This window comes from Xenopus laevis, chromosome 2L (genome assembly GCF_017654675.1).
Source record: "Xenopus laevis strain J_2021 chromosome 2L, Xenopus_laevis_v10.1, whole genome shotgun sequence".
Lineage (NCBI taxonomy): Eukaryota > Metazoa > Chordata > Amphibia > Anura > Pipidae > Xenopus > Xenopus laevis.
Genome location: NC_054373.1, coordinates 35258753 through 35279755, shown reverse-complemented (window position 1 = coordinate 35279755; position 21003 = coordinate 35258753).

The window sequence follows — 21003 nt, the reverse complement described above, 5'->3', positions numbered from 1 at the left end:
TTCAGGGTGAGTAATCTCCCCGAACAGCCTCCCACCGGCTAGAATGTAAATTGCTGGTGGGATGGCACCCGGAGCGTTTTGTTTTCCAAAGTCGCGACTTTGAAAAACGAAGTGCTCCGAGTGCCATCCTGCCGGTGGGAGGCAATTTGGGGAGATTAGTCGGCCAAAGAAGAGGAGATTTGCCGCCAATCTCCCCGAATCTCAGCATGTGCCCTGACCCTAAAGGCAACTCTTTGGAAAACACAGCATGCAGTGTTATAGGGTACACGGACAAAATAAGACAAGCAACTTGTAGAGCAATAGGAATCTAAATGACACTATTCCTCTATCCAGCCCACAAGGTGTCACTCTAATCTAACAGGACACATACATTGGCCGCAGTTGATAGTATGAGTTTAGGGTGTTATCAAGACAGCACCCCACAACCTTCCTTAGGAAGTAATTTCCCCGTTGCCTATTTCATGTAAAAGTGAGAACCTACTTCCACATTCCCACAGCCCCTGTTACACTTGGTCTGGACAATGGGGGCATACCTGACAATAAGGTCAACTGGTATAACATTTTCTGGATTTTGCAGGTCATATATTATAGGACATATTGAAATATGGCCAATGCAATCAACCTCAAAAGAATGTATTGGGTACAAATTATATTTGGGTATATCAGTGTTGCCCCTGAATGAATTAAGCATGATGCTTCCTATCTAAAGTCATGTGTGATTGGCAATGATAAAGTCCGCTCAACCTGCTGATGATCCAAGAGATCTGCATCCAAAAGCTGTTTTTTTTTTCATAATGAAAGAAAATGTCAGTCTGACCAACTTTCCAAAATAAATGTATTAAAAATGTATCAGTTGTTTTAAAGTTGTTTGCACATGTACACTTTAAATGCAAGCATTTATATCTGCCTCTTTCTATTTTCTGTACTGCTGTTCCTGACTCTTGAAGCAAGGCAGTAGAAGCCAACCCATTATCAGCCCTGGAGAAGAGCAAACTTCTGCTACATTGTTTAAGATTCAGAACTAGATAAAAAAAAGTATACAACTTCCAATATCAATTACAAGTGCAAATAGTTTTAAAAACATTGTGCATTGCAAATAATACAGTATATGTTAAGAAGTTCCTTAGAATTGAATTGGACCCCTGATGGTATGGAGTTCTCAAGGAAATAGGTCATTAGCAAGGAACAACTATTTATGATATTGCTGTTTGACCATTAACATCCAAAGCACCTAGGGTAGACACAGAAGAGGGGTCCGTTTACTAAAGTGCGGTAAATCTGACTTTAAGTTTCCGCATGTTATCGCTGAGAATATTTTTACGCCAGAATATTCGCAGCGACTAAGTTTACTAAACAGCGATACGCTCAGAAGTCATTGCGATCACTTGCGGTAACTACTTGCGGCTTACGTTAGCGGTAATTTTAGCGAGTTGCGAATTTTCTGGCGTAAAATTAAGTTTTTGCTAATATTTATGCTATAAAATAGTCTTGTTTTATGGCGGTTATTATGGCAAATTTTTATTGTGACATTTATGGCCAGAAATGCATCTTCAAAACTTATAAACTTTATTGACTGATGATTATACCATCCAACAACATTACCAGAGTAACACCAATCAAACATTTATGCATCGTATAAACCATTCTGCCAATAGAATCATATTGACTGATGATTATACCATCCAACAACATTACCAGAGTAACACCAATCAAACATTTATGCATCGTATAAACCATTCTGCCAATAGAATCTTATGAACAAGAAATCATACCAGTCAATCTCTTTGCTTCATAGAAATGCACAGTTTAATGTAGCCAATCACAATGAAACCAAAAAATCGTAGAGGCTGACGAATCCTTGGAGTTTGATGCCCGCTGCCAATAATACGCCTCTGAGCTGAAACTGCTGCTGTTGCACCAGATAGAAGCAGAAGCCAAAACATCCTGTTAGCAATAGCTACAGATCTCACTCCTGTCAGCAAAGCATGATGGGTAAAAAAAAACAGTATTATGGGATATTTCCTGCCCCTTGAGAATTTTCTGGCGAAAAAAATACTTTTACGCCACTACATAGGTGGCGGTTAAAGTTTGCGAATATTCTGGCGTTAATTTCGTCTATAGCACATTTCGCTGTTTAGTAAACCATGCGTTAATGTGTACGTAGCTTTATTTTCAGCGAATGCGATAACTGACGAACAATTATTCTTGCGCAAGAAAATTCGCAAATTTATATTTACCGCAGGTTAGTAAACTGGCGATAACATATTTGGCGAAAATTCTGTCTATAAATTGTGCGAATATTTTTAACGCACTTTAGTAAACGGACCCCTATACTTTGACTGAATCACAATTCCCAACACCTGACATGATATAAAAATCATTGCAGTTCTGTGGCCCCATAGTGTTGAAGGCTGCCCACTTTTAAAGACTGTGCAAGAAGTGACCTCAAAATATCAGAAAGGGAATACTAAGATCATTTAAGACTTCCTTTGTGTTAGTAGGTACATTTACATAGAGGTCTTGTCCAAAAACATCTACATTTGCAGTTTGAGATGATGGATACGGACAGTAACGTAGCTTGGTGGGGGCGAGCCCTGGTGCGGGCCGTGCAGATGGGCTGGTGCAGGCGGTGCAGATGGGCCCGCCCCCACCCTCGTCTGCGCGATATTTCTCTGCCGCTGCAGTCGACTCCAGCCGGCTGCAGCGCGCACAATCTTCCGGGGGGGCCCTGCGGGGGTGCGGGTCCTGGCCCATTTGCACCCCCTGCTCCCTCTCAAGCTGTGTCTCCCAGTAACTTCTTTTAAAGAGTCAAGCAATTAATTACATAGTTGGAACTACAGTATAAGTAAAATAAATACTTCTCAATCAGTGCATTATACCTTTCTGGGTACTTTTGGGGCTCTCAGGGGGGCATGTTCAACACTTTTTGACACTTTTTGAAATATGCTGTAATCCTCTCTGGTTTCTCTTGGGTTCATGTACTGGAGTATTTCCAGGTTACTTGTTGCTTATGAGAAATGATACAGTACATATGTGATAATTCTATCACCCTGTGAACCTATTCCTGGAATAGTTTCCTTAGTTTCTTCCATCAATATCATCAGTGGCGTAACTATAGAGGAAGCAGACCCCGCAGTTGCAGAGGGGCCGGGTAAAAGGGGGTCCAGTCTGCAGGGTCTGTTTCCTCTATATCTAACAAGAACCCCATTCCTCTCCTCAGCCAATCTCTTACCTGGAGCGGGATACTGAATTGCAAGTCGGCATGGAGTGAGGAGTGGGCGGAGTCAGGAGTATGGGGTTTGTAGTGCGCTGGGTCCCTCAGAAGATTGTTTTGCATGGGAGGAAAGGAGTAAGAACTGGCCAAGTGGAACAGGGATGAATGAACTTTAAATACACAAAATACTGTTGCCCCTAGCACTCCTTCCTTCCCAGTATACAATAGGGCTAATTTAGTTTTCCCCAAGAATAGATGCACAAGAGCATGGCCCTTAGTTCTCATTTGGTGTCACGTACAACAGATGCACAACGCAGCGTCAGGGGGTGCAGGCAGGGCAGCCATCAGGGGGGAGAGTTGTAGGCATGGACGTTTAAGGGGCCCTGGCCACCAATTCCACCAATTTTCTTATAATGTGGGGTGGGGGGCTGGCCACCAATTTTTTTTTTCCTCATGTGGGGTCCTAGCCACCAATATTTTTTAATCGGGGGGCCCTGGCCACAAATGTTTTTTTATGGGGGGCCCTGACCACCAATATCTTTTTATTTTTTATTAACATGTGGGTCCCTAGCCGCCAATATTTTTTTGTTTTTTTACTGTGTGGTGGGGGGCGGACGTGTGGGGTGGGGAGGGCGGACCTGTAGGGGGGGCTTGCGGTGGGCACAGCCCAGGCGGCCCACCGCAGCCATATCCTTACTGTTACAGACAGGGTCAGACTGGACTGGGGGGGGGCCTGTGGGGGGTGGTCCTCTATGCGGCCGCAATCAGACGCTGGTTACAGAACCTCAAACTTGCACATCTGAATAATGTGTAGGGGTTAGGGGTTAGACATGGGGCAGGAAGGGGGATACCTAAATGCCTCCCCCATCTGCACTGCTTGAATAGAATGCTGCTAAAATCAGACAGTCCTCTATTATATGGGAGAAGGTCTCTGTGCTCTGAAACTAAAAGTAGGGGCCCTGTGCGAGTTCTGCAAGAGGTGAAGGCACCTCAGTGGTTGTAAATAAAGCTATGAAATAAATGACATAACATATGACCCATATGGGGTTATGTAATATAGGACACTATGCTTGACCAGGTGCAGTAACCTGGTAGCATTTACTGATCCAAAGGGAATATTTTATTGGTTTCTACAGGTTACTGCACCTAGGCAAATGTAGTGCCTTATATTGTGAGTAAATGTGTATATTTTTCCATTTTGAGTTAGGGATTAAAGGAGTTATAGTGTAATAGTGATACACTGCAATTATCAACCTGCACTGATGCTAACCCACCCAGTCCCAGTCTGGCACCCACCTGGCCTGGATCTTCCATAAGCATTTATATAGCTGCACCCAAACAGTTCTAACCTGTAGAGAAATATGGTTCATAGAGTGCTACTAAATTCAGACAGCTCCCTATTATAAAGGAGAAGCTGTCGGTCTCTGTGTGAAAATAGGGGCCCTGTGCCAGTTCTGCAAGAGGTGAAGGCATTGTGTAAAGTGCAAAAAATTAATGCATTGCACCAGTATTTTTGCTCACAGTCTCAGTAGTTGTAAATGACTTGAACAACAGCCACATACCTAACCCAGGCTGACATTTCACTAGGCCACCCCTTGAACCCAGGCAAACACTCTTTTTGAAGGTAATGTAAGCATCCCCAGAACATACACAGGGGGCCATATCTATTCATGTCCCATTAGCATATATAGAACCGTAACATGTGCAATATAGTGTAGCAAGATATCGCTTGACCCAGATTCTCTGCATTAATCTGCAACATTAGCATACACTTGCTATATAATTCATATACATATTTTCATTTATAATTCATTCTCTCAGGGAACCTTTAAAAGGGTCCTGCTGGGCTAGATCAGCAAAGGATATCAGTCAGCGCAAAGTCTCTTAGGAACAGCACTCACGTTATTCCTTCCTTGCAATACCCCAAACCACAGGATCAAGTCATGTTAAAAGTGTGATGTGAACAATGACATGGAATATTCATGGGCTGGGGCAGATCTGCACAAGGAAAATTAATCTTAACCGTATTTTTAAACTGAGTGTTAACCAGGTTGTTAGGTTATTCAAAGGAGCCTGTATCACTTATTCTTTTTAATACATGTCTGCATTCCTCATGCCACAAATACAAGCAAAGTTCTCTTTAAATTAGGTTGAGAAATTCCTTGATTCCTTAAAGCAGCAGTCCCCAACCTTTTTTGCCCCAGGGACCGGTTTCAAACAAGACAATTTTTCCAAGGCCCGGGGAGGGATGTTGTTGCATTATAAAACACAAACTAGTCACAATGCACATATAAAATATGTATACATACAAAAAGGTTTGTTTTTTGCTCATTTTTGCTTAGCTCGTGGGCTTGCAAAAAAAATAAATAAAAGGTGTAAACAGTGTTTTGGTAATTTTTGCAATCAGTAGAAGCCACTGGTCCGTGGCCCAGAGGTTAAGGAACCCCTGCCTTAAAAGGCACCTGTTGGGCAAAAGTGTTATCCCAGATCAAAGGTGTCTAACAGGTGCCCTTTAAGAATTCCTAAATTGCTAATAAAATATGAATTTCCATTCATGGAGATATGTAGGTAAGTGTCAACAAGTATATTGCCATGATCTTATACGTTAAAATAAAGCTCTGAAATAAATGAAATAACATATGACCCATATGGGGCTATGTAATATAAGGCACTATGCTTGCCCAGGTGCAGTAACCTGCAGCTTCCTATCAGCTGGTAGTATTTACTGATCCAAAGCAAACATTTTAGTGTTTGCTATAGATTAATGCACCTAGGCAAATGTAGTGCCTTATATTTGTGAGTTAATGTTTATATTTTTCTATTTTAGTAAGGGATTAAAGGGAATATAGAGTAATAGTGATGCACTACAATTGTCAACCTGCACTGATGCTAACTCACCCAGTCCCAGTCTGGCCCCCAACTGGACTGATCTTCCATAAGCTTTTATATATCTGCAGGGCTGCCGATAGAAATCACTGGGCCCTGTATAAAAAAATTTGCCCGCCCTGGCCCCCAAGCCTAAAAAACACACAGACATCAGCACTAAAAAAGGTAACCACCCCACACAAGTTATAAAAAGCTATTGGGGACCAGGGCCCCCCTATAAGTTAAAAAAAACATTAGCGCCAGAGCCCCCCTTACAAGTTAAAAACAAATTGGGGCCCCAAAGAATAGTTTGAAAAAAAAACCATTGGTGGCAGGGGCAACTAGAGTATAAAAATAATACATTGGTGGCCAGGGGATTTAAAAAAATGGTGTTAAGAGGAATGGCTTCAGGACTTCAACTTCACCTCCTTTTCCTGACTTTGGGCCTTCTTGTCACTTCAGGACTTCAATTCCACCTGTTTTCGTGACTTCGGGTCTTTTCGCCACTTTGGGAGTTTGGCTTATTTTTGTGGCTTCGGGTCTTTTCACCGCATTGGAACTTCGGCTGTTCGGGACTTTGGAGGGAGGCGGCACGGCTTTGGCGCTGTCGAGGGGGGCCTGGCTCTTTCGAAAAGTTCAGTACTGCCAGGCCCCCCTTCAGGTCCGGGCCCGGTACACTTGTACCCCCTGTGCCCTCCTGATGGCGGCCCTGTATATCTGCACCCAACTAGTTCTACCCAATGAAGGTAGAGAAATATGGTTCATAGAGATGGCGTGAGTGGAGGGTCTTTGCAGGATTAAGATCAATAGAGGGACTGTAATACAGGGGGATAATTCACATGGCACCCATATGCAACCTGTTGTAGGGGTAATTTGCCTGGCAAATGTTAGGGCTACTCACCCTGGTGGTCTAGCGGGCTGGCGGGGACGCCCGCTGCGCTCTCGGTGGGGACGCCCACCACGCTGGTCTTCTCTTCCTGATGCGCAGCTTAACTAAGGGCACGCTCTGCTGTTTTTATAGGCGGCGGCGCACTGGCGTATTAACGCCAGCGCGCAATGTCGCAAAATTTCGAAAGTATTTAAAGGACCTTTGTACTTTTCTTTATTGCCCGTTATAGGATTTGTTTCCTGGTGCTTTCTGAGCTTTGTGCTAGTTTGTTATTCTGATCCTGCTTTCCTGTTGTGACCCCTGCCTGGCTCTTGACGATTCTACATTCTGTATCCTGACCCCTGCCTGATATCCGACCTCGATTCTGCCTCATCCCTCTGATTGACTTCCTGGTTTGACCCTTGCCTGTTTGACTTCGTTTGTACTCTGCCTGCCCCGACCCGGCCTGATCTGACTATGATTCTGTCTTACGCCTTGTACTTCGACCTTCTGCCCAAAGACTTTGCTTTCCGGTTGTGCACCTCTGCTTGTCCAGAACCCCTTGCCTTGCACCTCTCGTTATAAGACCTGGCGGCATCTGAGTAGCTAAAGGGCTCCTCCCGAGGTGAAAGGCGCCTGCTACAGGCAGAAGCACGAGCCGAGACCAGGGTACTTGGCATCGGTTCTGGATTTAGGGTGCCGACCGTGACAGCAAACCACTATAATGTACAAAAAGGAACAAAATATGCCCATAATTATCAACTTATAGCTTGGAAAACAAACAGCCAAATGCTACCTGCAAATTAATTTTATGGTTACTAGAACAGTAACCTTCAGCTTTATTATATTACTTCATTAAAGGGGTTGTTCACGTTTAAAATAACTTTTAGTTGAATGTAGAGAGAGAGAGAGAGAGACAATTTGCAATTGGGTTTAATTTTTTTATTATTTGTGGTTTTTGCCTAATTTCGCTTTTAATTCAGCAGCTCTCCAGTCTGCAATCTAAGCAATCTGGTTGCTCAGGTCCACGTTACCCCTAGTAACCATGTATTGGTTTGAATAAGAGACTGAAATATGAATAGGAGAGGCCTGAATAGAAAGATGAGTAATAAAAATCGGTCTTACAGATCAGATGGGGTCAGTGACCCCTATTTGAAAGCTGGAAAGAGTCGGAAGAAGAAGGCAAATAATTTAAAAACTATAAAAAAAATAAATAATGAAGACTAATTAAAATGTTGCTTAGAACTGGCCATTCTATAACATACTAAAAGTTAAGGTCAAGGTGAACCACCCCTTTAAATATCTCAGCAGAGATTTATAGAGGATATTTCCCTTAGAAGTAACTGTGACTACGGTGTAGACAGCAGCATTTACAATTCTTACAATTCATCTTTATTATATATTTGTGTTTTTTTTAATTACTTGCATTTTTTGTTATGCAGTTCTCAGACTTATTTAACTTAGGAACAAGGGAGCAGTTCTGAAATCAAAATGTCAGGCGAAAGAAATAAATAAGAATTAAAAAGTAAGAATAACAATAAAATTGAAGCTTCACAGGCAAGCTGTTTTTGGTTGGCAGGGTCAGCTGCAGGCTGCATAGAGCCAGAATAGGAAGCTTAATAATTCAAAACCCATACAAAATATATAAAGAAGGGTAAGTGAAACATTGCTTAGAGTAGCTCCACCTAAAACACACTAAAAGTTCATGCAAAGGTGAATTTTCCCTTTAATACTGTCAATGCTGCACAATTGTGAAATGCAGTCAACAGCAGGGATTACGAAAAAATTCACCTGGTTTTGCCTCAAAAAAAAAAACTGCCATATACGCTAATGTATCAAGTCAGTTTTCCAACAGCACACCAAGTCAGTTGTAGTGATTGCAAAAGTTGATTTATTTGCCCAAAAACCACATATCAAACAGGCAACGTTTCTGGCCCACTGGACCCTTTATCAAGCCTTTTTATCAAGATATTTATGATCCCGTGGCAGGCTTGGATCTCCCAGTTCAGCACCAGACACCAGCAATTGGATGTCATTTTGTGGGAGTTTGAGCATTCCATCTCTGTTACATATACGCTAATGTTTATCATTTTCAAAGTTTGAAAAACATTGCATGAAAAAATATCCATTTATTTCAATGCGACTTTTTTGCCGTCTCAAGAAACAGGTCAGAATTAACCATCACTACGGCCATGGGTGCTAATTTGCAACAGTAGAATGAAGTGTATTGACCATAGCTCACTACTGAATGGATGCTATCTATTACTGTCATGGTCCAATGTACAGGTATGGGACCTGTTATCCAGAATTCTCGTGACCTGGGGGTTTCCGGATAACAGATCTTTCCATAATTTGGATCTTCATACCAAATTCATGTAAACATTAAATAAACCCAATAGGCTGGTTTTGCTTCCCATAAGGATTCATTATATCTTAGTTTGGATCAAGGCACAAGGCACTGTTTTATTATTACAGAAAAAAAGGGAAATCATTTTTAAAAATTTGGATTATTTGGATAAAATGGAGTCTATGGGAGGCAGCCTTTCCATAATTCAGGGCAAACCATTGTAGGGGTAATTTGCCTGACACTATTATATAAAAAAGCTATCATCCAGAAACTCGCTACCACTATTTCTGGATATTGGGTTTCCGGATAACAGATCCCATACCTGTACCTTATAGGGAAAATGACACCTTGTTTACTGTTGATGAGCTGTTTTTGGCCTTTTATAGAGGCTACAGGGTAGGAAATCACTTTAAGTGGACTGTTTTTGCTTCTACAGAACAGATAAGTTAATTTGTACAATGTAATATACATCATTTCTTTGTTTCTGATTTTAAAATAGTACCATTTGCTTTCTCACCTGCAGGTTAAAGGTCAAGGAATGCCATATAAATATCATAGGCAGAGGCCCCTGCACTGTTGTCCCCACACTCCCAAATATGACCATGATTATTTCATGCCTGATCATAAAAGGAATCCAGACAATTCACAGCTAGTATATTTGCCCTTCCATCCTCAGTATTCACTCAAAAAAAGGTTAAAGAAAGATACCAAAAAGCACAAAAACCCTGCTGCAAAAAGTACCCTTAATTAACGATTAAATGTTTCAAAATGTTTGCAGCAGTAATCCTGTGCTTTTTGGTATCTTTCTCTAACCTTATTCTTTTGATCATAAAAAGGAGGAATTGCACAGTGGGAAGTCAGAACCAGGTCATTTTATGTTCCTGGGTGGTGATCACTGACAGTTTTAGGGGTAGAAGGTTATCCTGTCAGACATGGCAGCTGGCAACCCCACTGCACAATTCTTTTATGATCAGGTACAGGGAAATGTGGCTGTATTTGGGGGAGTGGGTTTTATGGTTTTAGGGGGGGATGCCTCGCAGGAAGTCTATGATGTATGTGTCAAGTAATTTAAATCAGAAGGTGCTCTGATTCTCTTGCTGGCAGCATCCTTCTCTTCTAGACAGAGTGGCAGCCAAAGGGAAGTGAGTAGGTGCAGAGTACATAAGGATAATGAATGTTTAATATGTAAAGTGGCTTGTTTTGCTCCATAGATGCACTTCAAAATGCTACTAGGCAACCAAGCACATGTTTGGACCTGCTACAGTTCAAGACACGTAGACATTTACTTTTATTTGATGTGTAAGATACAACGGGTGCATACATTAAGGGGCACATTTACTAAGGGTCTAAAACGTGGAAATTCGACCATCGAATTCAAAAAATTCATTAGTCGAAGGTTTTTTTTGGATTAAATTTAGCAATTTTCGATCAAATTAAGATCGTTCGATCGATCGTAGAAATTGTTCAAATTGAACAATTCGAACGATTTAATCGAACGATCTTCAAAAAAAACCCTTTGACTTCTAATGTTGGCTATAGGTTCTAGGAGGTCCCCATAGGCTAACATAGCAATTCCGCAAGTTTAAGGTGGCGAAGTGTCGAGGTTGAAGTTCTTTAAAGAGACAGTACTTCGATTTTCGAATGGTCGAATAATCAAAGTATTTTCAATTCAAAACAAAGACGAATTTGGTCTATTCGATGTTGAAGTACCCAAAATTTACTCGTAAATTGACTTTGACCCTTAGTAAATGTGCCCCTTAAAGTATATTGCAAAGTTGCTTAGAATTGTGTTTTCTATTATTTTTTTGGGTTGATATTCCCTTTAAGACTATTAAGTAAAGTTTAACATTTAAGCACTTGCAGTTGGTTCACCTGATACCCAAGTTTTATAGTTCAGTTCCCAACTGGCTGTTGAAAAGCATGCAGCCCTTAGCCAGGGCTATGAATTGGACATGTGTACATTTACCTGGTGTTCACCAAAGTATTGCTTCATGAACTAATGATTAAAGTACTAGGTTCTAAATGGAGGCAACTGACCCAGCTGGCCCTTTTTAGGGGTGCTTGGGCCCAGGGCAAAGGCTTTACATGGTTCCATTATTTATATGAACAAGGGCTCACTGACCTGTGGCCCATTTAGCTGTTCATCCAATAACAACCAGTGCACCCGCGCCCCCCCCACCCCTCTAGACGCAATAGACACAATGTTTCCTTACCGACCGCACCATTTCCTTACCAGATCTGGCGGGCCCTGGGGTGGAGCGGGGGGAGCGGGCCCTGGGGCATTTACACCCCCTGCTCCCTGGCCCCGGTAGTTACGCCACTGTGTTCAACCACCAGCAATCATCACAGGCTTTAGCTGTCTGAGGCTACTTGGAGTTGTACTTCATCAACAACTGTCACCATTCTTACCCCGCTGTCACTATCTAACTTACTGTACCTGCTATGCTTCCACCAGCATAAGACTGGGTGGTCTGGGCCCCACCGGGGCTGCCACCTCAGGGGTCCTGGGACCCCCCTGGACCCCCACCTCAGTCTCTCCCTCCCTTGTGCATACCATATTTGTTGCAGCCATGATCGGGAGGGGAGGTCGGGGAGTAGCACCCATAGTTTCAAGTGGTTCTGAGTCAGTGAGACCCATGAGGGTTAGGGCCCACCAGGGTTTTGCCAGTGTCCCGCCAATCCAGTCCAACCCTGTGTGCAATCTATTACCACTGTTCGGTGGAGCTTCACTATGTGTGGTCCCTGTCAGTCATCCCTAATTGTTCCACTCCAGGACAGCACTGCAACCCAGTAACCCACCAATGACAAGCAGATGCAGGTCTCTGTGTTGATGTTCTACTCTCTGTTGGAAGTTTTTGGACCAGATGGTTCCATTCAGAATCAAGTGACTTTAGTTTCCTGGTTTATCAGGCCTCCTGGCAAAGCCCTTTCAGAATGTGACTGGGCCAGTGGTTGTTTACCATAGAACCGATGTATTTGGGAGAAGAAAAGTTTGGGAATTTTTTGATTGCCTAAGACTAGGCTCTCAAATATGCAGATTTCCAGCTGTTATAGATTAGAGCTAACTCCCGAAATAGACATAAAGACTGATTCACCAATTAAATGGTCTCTGAAACGGAGATGAAAGCAAGATTACTGGATCCTTTGAAAAAATCCGGGTCACTACTGCTAAATGCAAGTTGCTTGGCTGCACCGCTGGCAGATTGATGGATTTCTAATTAAAACAGCACAGGCATTCTAGCTGGATTTGTCTCCAATTGTCTTTATACAGTCGGAACAGAACTAAATTGTGGATGTCCAAAGGGATGGGGCCTGCAGATTTCAATGGATAGGGGGTGTGTCTGGGTGTACATGGGTGTTTCTGGTGGGTCAGGGCAGGATTTAATTTGCCCCAATGTTGAGACTGAAGGGGTGCACCTTTGTGTTAACTTTTAGTATGATGTAGACCGTGATGGTTTTCATTTTTTATTATTTGGGGTTTTGAGCAGCTCTGAAGTTTAGTATTTCAGCAATCTGGTTGCTAGGGTCCAAATTCCCCTAGCAACCATGCATTCATTTGAATGAGAGACTGGAAAATGAATAGGAGAGGGCCTGAATAGAAAGATGAGTAATAAAAAGTAGCAATAACAATACATACTAAAGTTAACTTAAAGATGAACCACCCCTTTAAATTAATTGTAGCATATATATGTGTTTATACATTAGGGGGCAGATTTATCAAAGGTCAAAGTGAATTTTCAAATTAAAAAACTAAAAAAAAAGTAATTTTTGGGTACTTCGACCATCGAATAGGCCAAATTCGACTTCGACTTGAATTGAAAAACCTTTGAAAATTCGACCACTCGAAAATCGAAGTACTGTCTCTTTAAAAAACTTTGACTTCGACACTTCGCCACCTTAAACCTGCCGAATTGCTGTTTAGCCTATGGGGGACCTCCTAGAACCTATCTGAGGCTTTTGGGCAAGTTTTGAGAAGTCAACGTTTTTTTATAGAAAACGGCCATATTTGATCGAAGTAAAATCATATGATCGAACGATTTAACCCTTGGAATCGAATGATTCAAAGGGTTAAATCTTTCTATCATACGATTTTACTTTGATCATACTTCGATCGAATACAGCCGGAGTATCGAAGTACACAAATTCGATGGTCGAATTTCGACGCTTTTTTACTCCGAAATTCGATCCTTGATAAATATGCCCCTAAGAGATGAGATAGCCGGGGTATAAGGAAAATAACATCTACTTTGCATTGAGCAACACAAAGCACAATTTGAGTAATGACTAAAAACATTTACGTAAGTGTCTATTAATGATCTTTACAAGATACAAAAAAAATAACTTAGGGGTTTTTTTTTGTTCCCTTTAAGTGAACGTTGGAAACACTGGGCTCATAAGGGGGAGGGCATAGTCACTGCTGATTCTGTTCCTGGGAATGTCCTCTTCCATTGCTCTGCTCTGTAAACAGGAAAGAATGTAACTGTGTAAAGATGCAGCGAGTGTCCCAGACGTGGTTAATGAGTACAGTCTGCATAGCACATGCCAGCATATCCTACCTACTTCAAGTAAAGGCCACTGTCACTGAGAATATGGGTTTAAGCAACATACTGTAATAGTATGAAGCCATACCTCCCAACTGTCCCGTTTCTCGCTGGACAGTCCCAATTTTGACAGCTCAACCCGCAGTCCCGCGTTTGTTACGAAATGTCCCGACTTTCTCCTGCACTGAACAGCCAGAAAAAGATACCAAGTTTTTAACTTAATTGGCTTTTTGGCAGAGATCCCAGAATAGATTATTTTGTAACAATTTAAGATAAGCTCTTGGGGAAACTGATTTGCAGCTTAAAATGCCATTCAAACAAAAGCAGAAATTGGGAGAGACTTACAGTTTGCATGAAAAAGAGGAGCCCAGATGATGTATAAAAAGTAGAAAATCTTTATTTAGGACATAATTAAGCCTGACGCGTTTTGTGCCAAGGGTGGGCACTTACTCATAGGCTCAAATTCATCTTCATTATCAAAACTGTATGTAAGGAAGCCTTACCCTGGTGTCCTAGTGGGCAGCGGGGTCCATCGACGCCCGCTGCGCTGTTTCCTCCTCGTGTTCCGGCTTCCTCTATAGGCGCGCCACGCACACATTCTTCATTTAAAGGCACAGTCGCGCTGACGTGATGACGCCAGCGCGCATTTGGCGCGAAATTCAAATGTATTTAAAGCCCATTTGGATTACAGGACCTTGCCCGTTGTTAGGTTCAATTAGCTTGTTCCTGGGTGTTTATTCCTAAGTGATTCCTGTTTGATCTACTGTGTTTGACCCTTGCCTGCCTGCTTACTACTCTGATCTCTCGAATCCTGACCTTGCCTTTCTGAAACTACGTTGATATCTCCAATTCTGAAACCTTGCCTGTTCGATTATTCTCCAATCTATATTCTGATTCTGGCCTGTCTGACTATTCTAACTGCTTGTGCTGGTCCGGCCTGCCCGTTTCTGGTGGTGTTCAACCTTCAGTATCCTGGTGAGACGATCGTGCCCCTTTGCTAGTCCAGAACCGTTAGCTTTGCTCCTCTCTCTGTTAAGACCTGGCGGCTAACATGAAAATCAAATAAAATATTTTCAAAATAAATAAGACCAAATAAATCCAATTAGCCGAGGGCTCCTCTCGAGGTGAAAGGCGTCGGTTAAAGGCAGAAGTGAGAGCCAAGACCAGGGAGCTTAGCTTGGGTTCTGGATATAGGGTGCCGAATGTGACACTGTAATAACATGGGCATAGTCCCTCTTACTATTTCCAAAATGTTGGGAGGTATGGTATGAAGCAGGAGCGGGTGTATGTATATTTAAGTAGCAGCTCAGTATAATGAATGAAAGGCAAGAGGAGAATGCAGCGCTATGTGAGAGGGAGATCAGCCCACAATGCTGCAGTACAATGTAGGTGTTGGTGCATGGGCAGTGGTATAAGTGCAGACACCTGCTGCAACACTGCTAATCATGGACTGGACCCAGGGTGACAAGAGTTGCAAGATTGATTTATTTTAGATGGCTTGCAACTAACTGACAGCTCTTCCTATGACTTCAGGCAAGTCGCATTAACATAGAAAGCCTCAGGCACCAAAAACTATTTATGAGACGCGGGGATTAGTTAACAGCCAACTAACACCAAGCTACGACAGTAAAAAGCAATGCATACATCTTCTACACAGATATATACTGTATATATAGTTGGAAAACAACCAGTGATATCCAATATTAAAAACAGCATCATGATAGAGATATCCTTCGTGCTAGACTAAACTTTTTACTAGTGGAGTCTGGCCACTGTACTAGGAAATATGACTGTTTGCACTATTATACAGTATTTTTCTTTACAGCAATATATAAGACTAGGTGACAACATATAGAACAGTTCTCTGCTTATAGAGATGAAGATGCTGATGCTGCCATATTGCTTGCCCCTGTAATAGACACAATATATGCATTGTACATGTATTACTACTACATAAACAAGTGGTATGGCAGCTCATACTCATTATATTCTGGACTCTGTATTAGTACAGAAGAGGTTCACAGCAGCTGGGAGTAAAACAAATTTTAGCAGCACTCCTATCTTGTAAAAATAAAACTGCCTTTATTATTTCCTACAGCAACTCCAGCAACGTTTCGGACCATCCAGGTACTGACATCAGTAGTCAATACATAACAGCTGTACCATATGAATGCTTTTGCACAGCAAATATAATTGTTTAACTTCATGCAAAAAAAGGGGTGCTCACTGAACTATTTTTTTTAAGGCTGATCAGCTGTCATCTACCCCGTTAGTATTGTATGGAATTCTTGCCCCATGATCTTTAAAAAATGATGTTCCGGTGCCTGTTGCTGCTGTTAGTTGTGATTGCCTGCTGTTCAGCATTATGGGGCATAGGAAAGCACAGGCCACAGCTGCTGCAGGTGTTCATGAGAAGCAGAGTTTTCAATCCCCATTCTATAATAAAGATGTAGGCCAGTTCCAATGGGTCATTCTTCTTCCCAGAAGATTCTGCAGCTGCTAGTCCATAATGTATCCCGGACAAACAGGCAAGTTATTGTTGCTTTGTTATTGGCATAGCAGCAGAGAAATGTTATTTACTTGTCCAGAACCACCTAAAGAAGGAAAGGAGAGATATTTCACAGCTCCTTTACTGTATATAGGATTTTAGGGCAAAAGTGAAAGTTCACGTATTGATCAATATAACCCTAATTATTATCTTTGAAGTGAAATTTACAGCTGGTGATCTGTATTGAGCTCTATTTTCAGTCTTTGGCTAATATGTAAAATAAAAACAGCATTCTTTTAAGTGGCTGTGTCTTGATGCCATTAAGGGAATTATTTTGTCCTTGGGTATCTGGATAGATGCAATGTTCCAGCGTTTGCCCCCCTGGAGATTTGGACCCTCAGTTGCCACCCAACTGTCCTTTTAATATCTGTCTTGCCTGCTGTCTAATCACAGAGCTATGGGAAAAATCAGCACTAAAGACCTGGCAAAAGGCAGCTTGTTTGCATTAACTGTCTGTCTTCCCTGGGGAGCTGAGTCCCTGCAGCACTATACAGTGAAACCCTATATAATTATACAGATTTGCCGGCTGCTTTTGAGGTGCAGGGGGGGTGAGTAGAAAATATTCTGCCTATGAACAGAAATTGCTGCTTTAAAGTGCAACATTTTAGCCTTTGCTGCCAGTCGCCTCTGAGTCACTCTTCTCTCTGCCTTGTTTTTAATGGAAGTTTTCCATGGAAACCCACACAGAGCAACGCCGGGAAAGGCTTTAAATGTTCTGAATCACTCAGCCAAATGCTGGCAGATGGCAAAAATTACTGATGTGACTTAGTCACATGTCAAAGTGTTGTGAGCAAATAAGCCCAGGTAGTTTTCATTCTTCAGCTGTTCCCGGGGGACCTTGCAGTCACAATGGGTAAACGAGGGGTTAAGGGACGCTGAATTTCCAATAAAACCCAGGGGTGCAAGTCAGAGATCTCTCTCTCTGCTTCTCTCTCCCTCTCTCTATCAGCTTCCAGTTCAGCCCAATAGGTCTGGAGTGAGTCCATGCGTTGGAGTTTGGATACGTTCCCAGCTTTGAGGAAGTTAAACATGTATATTAGTATCTCAGGCACTCTGTGTGCTCTCAATGGGATGAGCTAACCTCCTCCCCACCCTCTCCCTGTCCCTTTACCTCTCTCACTGTGAAGGTTTAATGCACTACTACCTGCTATTAATAGATCCCCAAACAACCTGTTTTGCTGCCCTGCTAAAATGTCAGCGGTGTTCATGCTGTGAGTGCATGATCTAAAGGACGCAACAAATGATGTAATAACACATTGCTGCTATCTGTACATTGATTTAAGCTGATAAATCTAATCAGTGTGTTAAAAAGACAATAATAGTGACATCCATGGTAAACCTGTTTTTTCCTCTGTTATTGGAAAACCTTCCTTAGAGCTGCTGTGTTTGTCTCTTTGTACAACAGCTTTATACAGAGTAAAACAACCTCTTTTTACCTCTATTACCACTAGCAAAAGAGCTCGGGGGGGGAATCCAGCCTAGGAATAGAGGACTCTGTGGGCATCAGTGGTAGTGACATATATAGAATATACATAGACATGTCATTCTAAGCTGCACATTACGAAAACCTTAAAGATATCAAGATATCACACTCTACATCATACTAAAAGTTAATTTAAAGGTGAACAACCCCTGTAAAGGAGAAGGAAAGGCTGCAGCACTTGGGGGTGCCAAATGTTAGGCACCCCAAGTGATTGTAGTTACATATCTGAAACCCCGGGCCGGTGCTCCTATCAGCAGAAAACTGCACTGGCCCAGGGTTATACCAGTGAGCACCACAGAGCAACCCACTTCCATCTTCTTCTGTCTTCAAATTTACCGGGGCAGACGCATGCACAAAATAGCCGACTTTTTAGTTAAAGTTCTGCTTTTCGTTCTACTGCACATGCACAGCTGCGCAAAGAAGGAGGAAGATGGAAGAGAATTGCTCCGTGGTGCTCACTGGTATAACCCCGGGCCAGTGAAAGGAGCATTGGCCCGGGGTTTCAGGTAAGTAAATACAATCACTTGGGAGTGCCTAACATTTTAGGGGGCAGCATGCTGCCCAACTGCACCCACATTGGTTCAAAAACACTGGGGATGCGCTAGAGATCCAATTATTTTCCGTGTGCCAATCCCCATTGGTCCATTCCAGATGATGAAAATTTGCACGAATAAATGGGAGGGGAGAGGGGGGACGAACGGCAGTGGGCCTAGGGGCGCCCATTATGTTACTCCAGCCCTGTACACTGCTAGGAGCTGTATACTACTGAGCACCTGGGTGCCTGTACATAAACTTTTTTAATTATATGCCCCTGAAAAGGGATTGTTATTTTAGCTGCACAGAGTTAGCGCATGAGTGGACACATACATGAGAAATATGCTGGATTTAAATTGTCCTACCTTGGGAATGTGCAAATGCTGAAATCTGCCTTTTGTGCACAGCAACAAGTGGATCCCCTTCATGCCTGTTACTGCAGATACAGGTACATGGGTTGGTCAGATGTGGATTCAAGTAAAGGAATGTAAATCATTTAACTTCTAGCATATTTGATATATGACTGGCTACACATTGGAGAACACTAGCTGCACTTTCTTGTGATATTTCCCAATAATTCAGTGGATTATTGAATCTTCTATGTCAGTTATCAGGACAGCAATACCAAATGTTATTATTATATGTAAAATGATGTTATATGCAGAATGACAGGGACAGTCACAGGTTGGATATAAAGCAGAAGGGGTTCTGTAGCCTGAGCGCGTCAGACTGACTATGCACTGATCAGTAATATATACACTAATCAATGTGTGTGCATTAGAGTGAGAGTTAGAGTGAGTACATAGAGTGAGATTTTCCTTCTTCTACCAAGCATGATGAAATAGAGATTTAGGTATTACAGAATATTTTATTATGAACACAGATTACTTGTTATATCATCAGCACTTATATGTATGTATATTTTTATTTGTATAGTGCTCCTTCTGGGCAAAGCACTGTACAGCAGAACAATAAATTAGTTGTAACAAACAAGGGTCATTGCAATAATAATTAACAATAAGTGCATTATTAGAAATTCAATTCACATAAATATAAAATATAATTACAATACAGATTAAGTGCTCAGTGTCAAGGAGACAAATGCTAGAGGACCCTACCCCGTAGGGCTTACAGTCTAAATGGGAGGGTAACTTAAATACGCAATTCAGAGGGGTATTAAAGTGCTGTAGATTACAGTGTGTGACACTGCCATATAAGGGCAGGACTACACAGGCGAAAATCGCAGGCGTCACGTCATATGCGACGGAAATAAGGTAAGTAATTCAAGTGTCGCATTGTAGTTTGTTCACCTTTGAGTTAACTTTTAGTATGATGTAGAGAGTGATATTCTGAGACAATTTCCAATTGGTTTTCATTTTTTATTATTTGTGGGTTTTGAGTTATTTTGCTTTTTATTTAGCAACTCTCCAGTTCAGCAATCTGGTTGTTAGGGTCCAAATTACCCTAGCAACCAGGCATTGATTTGAATAAGAAACTGGAATATGGATAGGACAGGGCCTGAATAGAAAGATAAGTAATAAAAAGTAGCAATAACCATACAGTTGTAGCTTTACAGAGCTTTTTCTAGATGGGGTCAGTAACCCCCATTTGAAAGCTGGAAAGAGTCAGAAGTAAAAGGCAAAAAATGCAAAAACTATAAAAAGTAAAGGATGAAGACCAATTGAAAAGTTGCTTAGCATTAGCCATTCTATAATATACTAAAATGTGAACCACCCCTTTAAACTTAATTTTCTCTCCGTATCTGTTTAGTGAAAAGATTTAAAGGGCAGTGTATAACTATTGTCTTGTTGACTTAACCCACACACACTTTATGAAGGAGGTGCTGCCATTGTCTCACTCAGGCTTGTTGGCCAAAACTTACCCAACCACCTCCCATAACATTCCCATTGTGTTATTATTCATTCACAATATGCTGGATGGTGTATGGCCTACCAGCCTAGGGAGCTTGAGCTGACATAACTAAAGGCACTGAGGAACAACTCTCCACTGTACGTAATGGCTGGGTATGAGCTAGTCAACTTTCTGCTGCTTCTTTACCAGTAGATCTTTCAAGTGGACATATAGCTACCAAATAATATAAAGAACTAGTTTTACTATCAGATTCAACAGATAGCTTCAAGAAAGGGGTGGATGCCTTGTTTAGAAAATATACTGCTCTACTGTGTACTGCTATTAAAACTCATAGTGGTAATCCAGGGACTGATAAGATTTGGAGTCACAATGGAGCTTTAGATGTTTTTTATTTTGTATTGCAAAAAACAAACATCTTATGTGTCTTGAAAAGAGTATTGAGAATGATGCCAGCCTATGATAAGAAGGTTCTAACAGCACCAAGGAAAACTTTAGCTTACATTTCAGAAAGGAAAACTGACTGGTCAAAGGTCTCATACAATCTTCCCACATCTGGAAAAGGTTTTTTAGAAAAAGCCAACAACCCACACTGTACATTCTGGACTATGGTGGTGCATCTGCTGAGGTTTGGGTTGCTGCCTTCTGGGAGGACATTGGTCCAGCTCTTACTCTGAGCGGTAGAACTAAAGCCAAGGAATACAAATTCCTTTTATAAGATTATTGTTTCTTCT